Below are 6,816 nucleotides of genomic sequence, written 5' to 3'. Positions count from 1 at the left end.
CCTTGTTAGATAAACAAATTTGGAGAATGAAAGGGGAGGATAGGGAATGGAATTCAATTTGGAAAAAGAAATACCTTCACATGCAACCATCTGAGGAAGAATTTATGGATAATTCTTTTCTTGTGGAAGGTTCTACAATTTGGAATGCAGTTCAAACAGCTAAAGCTTGGGCTACAACTGGAAGAAAGTGGAAATTGCGGAATGGGAGAATTATTAAATTCTGGGAGGACAGATGGCCAATGGATAAACCGCTGGAGGAAATCCCCATTCTTAAGGAATGGAAAGATTGGTTTAAAAGAAGGTATGGAGACTTTGTTAGAGACTACTGGAGAAACGGGAAGTGGATTGAGTTCAACCAGCTTTGTCCGAGATTAATTTTTTGGAGATCTTGCTTTCTTCCAAAATATTTATGGAGCATTATGAAGATTATTTGATTTGGAAGGAAACTTTTGATGGGAAATATTTTGTGTCTTCAGCAGTGTCTATCCATTACAAAGTTTTGGAAGAGATCCCTTTGTGGGCGAAAGTGTGGATAAACAAGTTGACGCCCAAAATTAATATCTTCTTTTGGATTTTTATCCAAAATAAGGTGCTAACTCTTGATAATCTCCATAAGTGTGGATTTGTTTTTCCTAAAAGGTGTTCTCTTTTCTATAGGGAGGAGGAGTTTGCTTGCCATATCCTCTACTAGTGCAATTTCAGTCATAAATTTGGAATATTATTTTTAGTAAGTGGAAGTTGAGCTGGGTTTTCCCGAACTCTCTGAAAGAGTTCTAGCCACACTGGTATTGCCCTAGTCCCAATTCTAAGAATGTTGAGCTTTGGAAACTTACTCTCCCTATTATCACATGGAACATCTGGAAGGAGCGTAACAACATGATTTTTAGGGAAAAAAGTGTGAACCCTAAAGTGGTGGTGGATAAAATCTATAGAGGGATATACGAATTCTTATATGGAATTGATAATGGTTTAGCTGCTAAAAAATACTTTAATGAAAGATGGAACCTCTCCAATAGTAGAAATAGAAACGATAAAGGTAGGGATGGTATTTTCTGGTGCTTTCGTTCCCAGGGATGGATCAAGGCCAACTTTGATGGGGCCTCTAAGGGAAATCCTGGGAATGCTAGTTATTGGGGCATTGTCAGGAATTTTGATGGAAATTGCCTTGTAGTTGTTGCTGGCCCTTTGGGTAACCAAACTAGTCATTATGTTGAAGCCTCAGCTACCCTGAATACATTGATTATAGCTAAAAATATCAATCATGATAATCTATGGTTGGAGGGAGACTCTTTTAACATTATTAAATGCCTTAAGGGAGAAGTTGAGCCTTCATGGACTATAGAATATATTATTTTTAAAGCCAAAGAAATTATTTCTAGCTTTAAATCAATAATTATTGAGCATGCTTTCAGGGAAAAAATGTCGTAGTGGATGGCCTTGCTAACCTTGGTGTTATTTCTGAAGTTCAAAGCATATGGAATGGGGAATATAATATTGATTTTAATATTAAAGAACTCATTAGAAAGGACAGATTTATGGGGAAAGAAGGATTGCATGTTAGTCATGGAAGTATTAATGATTAATCATCAAATTTTTAGAAAGGTAATGATAGCTCATCAGAAGGGAAGAGTCCTAAACATGAATATTAAAATTTCACACCCTTTGTGGGTGTGCATTTTCAAAAAGTTGAGTGTCATTTGGAAGAAATCTCTGAGGTTGTAGAAGTAGAGAAATTGTAAAATGAATTCTAAAATGGGGGGTGATCTTAGAAGAGAGGAACTTGATAATATTTCCAGACGGCGGGAGATGCCTAAGGTATGGACAAAGCTGGAGAAGGGTTTCATGACGCATTTCATCGAAAAATTGGTAGACTATGATAAAAGAAGAGTTAACCTAGCAGTTACCAGAGTTTTTGAAAACTGGAAAAATGGCTCCCTCAAAATTCATGGTGTTAGATTCAAGATGGACGCAAACCTCATTTCTATGGTCATAGGTATGCCCCATTCTAGTCTTAATTTCTTTAAGGACTTGAAAGTGTCTAATAATGCAATGAAGTTCTTTCCGCGTAGAGAGAATGAGAGAGAGAAATTAGGAAAAGCTTTGGGGGGATATTATGATGCATCTAATGTCAAAAAATTTTGGGGTTGTTTGCTTAGTGCAATTATGGAGTATATTACTATCATATATTACTGTGGAGGGTCATTTCACTAGGGCCCACACCTACCATTTTGTGCTTCTAAATCACTTTAGACCTGAGAAGAGGATTTATCTGCCCTATTACCTTTTCAGGTCTCTATCGCGATCTTTGAACAAGCATAGTAACCCCTCTTCTCTTGTGCTTCATTATGGCCTTATTTTTCTCATTTATGAGCATTGTAAGATTTTGGCTATTCAGGAAAATAAAAGGTTGTCGGTGTTGCCAAGGAAAGGAAAGAGGAAAATTGAGGAATGTGGGCCCAGTAAGGATGTGTTGATATAGAGTAAAAAGGTTAAAAAATCCACTATGGACAAAATTCAAGAGGACATGGATAAATGAAAGGATACGGAGGTTGATTCCGAGGACATGGGAAAAGAAGGATGTGAGATGGAGACCAATGAGTCTGACAAAGAGGAGAGATGGAAAGAAGAGGAAGTGGGGGAAGAGGAAGGAGGAGCAAAGGATGTTTTTGATCAGAACAACCCTACCCACAACGTGAGTATTGGCAATGTTAACAACCAGCCTATGGAGGAGCAGGACAATCAGATTAATAAGGAGGAAATGGAAATGGAAACTGAGTAGAACAAGGATAAGGAGGAAATGAGCTGGGAACATGATAAAGCTAGAGGTGGGATTATTCTGGATAAACTCAAGAACTTATGTGAGGTTCATATGGGTTTTGATAGGTGGGTATATGAAAGAATCAATAAACTTGAAAAAATTGATAAGTAGTAGGAAGAGCAGGGAAAGAAATATGAAAGTAACTAGGAGCAGTGGAAAAAGATTATGGAGGAAAAAGTGGAGAAGCTGGAAGCTCAGATTAGTAAGCTAGAGGAAGGAAAGATAACCATGAAGAAATTCTTGATTATGATTCTGAGTATCCTTAACTCTGTGACCAGGAATATGGAGGAAATTGCCAAGTACCTTGATGGCTCCAGCACTTCCAAACCTATTGTGGACCTAGATGTTGATGAGGATGCTATTGAGGCAAGGAACATGGATAGTGCTCCTCGTGATGCGGCCAAAAAGACTAGGCTAATGTGTAATATTAAACTTCAATTATGCTTTAAAATATATCTTGTCATTAAAATATTATACCACAAATAATTAAATAAAATGTTTTGAGAGAATGTAAAATAAAATAGAGAACATAAAATCTTTATTGATTGGTTTACAGTTCTTTATTATATTATATTTATTCATCTTTTCATTTATCTTTTTTATACCCATATGTACACACACACACACACACACGCACACACACACACACACACACACACACATATACATATACATATACATATACATATACATATACATATACACATACACATACACATACACATACACATACATGCATACATATATATATATACATACAGATATATACATATATACATACATATATAGATATATATATACATACATATATATAAATATATACATATATACATACATATATAGATATATATATACATACATATATATAAATATATGCATATATATATACACATATATATGTATAGATATATACATATATGTATATACATATGCATATATGTATATACATATGCATATATGTATATATATATACATATATGTATATGTATATGTATATATATATATACATATATGTATATGTATATGTATATATATATACATATATGTATATATGTGTGTGTGTGTGTGTGTGTGTGTGTGTGTGTGTGTGTGTGTGTGTGCATGTATATATATGTATTTATGTATATATATGTATATATGTATGTATGTATGTATGTATATATATATCTATATATGTATGTATCTATATATATGTATATATGTATGTATATGTATATACATATATATACACATATATATTTATTTTATTTATTATTTGTATCGTTGTTCCATTGATCTTTTATATATTTATTTACTTATTTATCTCTTTTATGTTTCTCTCTCACATACTCTATTGCTCATGTGTGTATGACTATAAATTTATACCTAGTCTATAGTGGCAATGGCTACGCAACCCTTACATTACACCATTAAAAAAACTACAACATATATCATGACTGCTAGTTAATGATTGCTAATTTTGGAAAATATCCTTGAAGATATTTAAGGGTTGTGTAGCCATTGTCGTTTATAGAAATGCATTTATTATTTAGATCCTTAAAGATCTTGTCCACATTCTATTGCCAATACAACTTGTTATTTTGTGATTTGAAACTAGGTTGGCTCGGGCATAGTAATGATGATATGTATCTCATTCTCTATTGTCGAGGAATGAAGCTGGATTTTGTCCTTTCAGTGGTATCCTTTGAGGTTGGATGTTGATTTCCCTTCTATGTGGCCGATCTTGATTTCTAATCTTGTCCCATCCCTTGTTGCATACGAGGCTTATGCATAAAGGTTGGCAATCACAACTCATGCATATTTATGATATGTCCCCTCAGAATTTATTACTCAAGTTAATATTTCACCTTTAAATTTAGCATTAAGGAAACGTTTGATCGCACCCTGGCATATGAGATTAATCTCACAAAGCTCCCTGTTGTAGATGGATACTCTAATAAGACTCAAAAGCTCAAAAAGGCAAATGGCCTTCTAGGGAGAGATTACGAATGAAAGATTGCATGGTTTCTTGTAGTATCAGCATGAAGTAATTATTCATGCAGTGGCCAAGATATTAGGAAATGATTTCTTGAAAAGTGATGACAGGACTATGGCTAATCCTCATATTGCTGCAATGTTTCTTGCGATTGCCATGTATACTGAGCGGGATAGAGATGTGGTTGAGCGAATCTGCAGGGAGGTTTTCATCCAAACAAATCCTTCTGGAATTGGACAGAGTGTTAGTTAATATTGATGATGAATTAACTATTCCCAAACCAAGGCACTATGATATCATTATACTAAACAACTATTTGGTCTTAAGGATGTCTATTCTGACAATTTATGATGCACATGAATTTGCATTGAGGAGAGTTGAAATTAGGCAGAGCCTAAACTTTCTCCTCTGGCTCTTTCAGGGCCAAGGACCCAACCATGAGGATTGGTTTGAAAAATACCTCACAATGGAAGGGATATGGGTAAATGAGAAATCAAAAATTATGGCCAGGGAGTAGGCCTAGCTTAATGGGTAGCTTGAGATAGAATTTTGTTAAAATAGATAAAATTTAAACCCTCGAAATGTTATTTTTGCTTTAATATATTATCTCTGTCAGACTTTGAAGTGATATAGTTTAACAGTAACTTTGAAATTTTATAGTTAATCATACTTGATATAAATAGGTAATCATACATGGGTATTTTGGTAATTTGAAGGCATTCTGCATTATGCTTTTGATAATTCCTAACTATTAAAGTTGCCTGATTGATGATCACTATGGATTCATATACTCTATTTTATAAGCATAATTTTGATTAACATCTTGTAAAGGAGATTGAAGAAGAATTATTGAGTGGTTTTTGCAAAACTATGGCAGGAAGAGTGTAAGCTAACCAACAAAGAATAGACATCAAGGAACAATCTTAAAATATAGAGAATGATTCATATCATTAGATAGTGAAAGGATAATCCTTATAATAATGTAATAGATCACTAGACATGTAAATGGGGAGCTAAATGCTAAATGCTTGCCTCAGTTCTTTCGCTAAGTCTAGGGCGGAGAAACCCTTCCTCTTGCCACCTAACAAATGGGATAGTAGCCACACTCTCCAAGATCCCTTCGATAGGAGTGAGTCCCACCCGCGGCACCACCCTCACAATTATTGTGTCCAAATTCACTAGGTTGTATTCCTTGATGAGGTTAGTGAGGGTGTTCCGCACCTTAAACACGTCCTCCTCAATATCAGATCCCCACACTACTATGAGGGCCAAAATCTTGTTGTTAGTTTGATAGCAATGCCCTACATAGGCAATGTCTTCGCAGAGGATAATCTTCACCACATCAACAAGCTTTTTGTCCTTATATATGAATAGGCCTTTCAATCTTTTGTCTGTCGCCTTCCCCACAAATGGGACAAGCTTCTTGTTAGAGGAGAAGAAGAAATTCTCCTCCATTGTAGATTTCAATTCTCTCCTTCACCAAACCAGTCTCTCAGAGAGGAATTTTCCACTACCACACACAACCTCAGGATTAGCCCTAAAGGAATTCTTTCATTAATATAATTTATACTTTAAAATTGAATATTTTTAAATAATATTTATAATACATTACATTATATTATATTATATCTAATTTATTATCTATAAATTCATAGGCTCATAGAAAATTATTTTATTACAATATGAAAATATTATAATACTATAAAGGCAAGTACTAGCCACTACATGGCATTTGTTTAATTAGAAAAAACTTTAATTTTCAAATTTCTTTTCTTGAAATAAATTAAATCCATTGGAGTCTCGGACCATCACTTTGATAAACAATTTGAAAATTAAATCCATCGGAGTCTCAGACCATGCCTTTTCATGAGCAATGAGCATAGATCAACAGTGTAAGGTGGATTTTAGGCCGAAAGTGGAAACGATAAACTTTTTTCCAAACTTCACCTAGAAACACCAATCGCCCATGGACAATGAAGTGTCACTATGTCTTGTGACGTGGCCAAAAAATGGAAAAAGTCCT

Source organism: Cryptomeria japonica, chromosome 10 (genome assembly GCF_030272615.1).
Source record: "Cryptomeria japonica chromosome 10, Sugi_1.0, whole genome shotgun sequence".
NCBI classification, from domain to species: Eukaryota; Viridiplantae; Streptophyta; class Pinopsida; order Cupressales; family Cupressaceae; genus Cryptomeria; species Cryptomeria japonica.
This window is presented reverse-complemented; position numbering follows the sequence as displayed.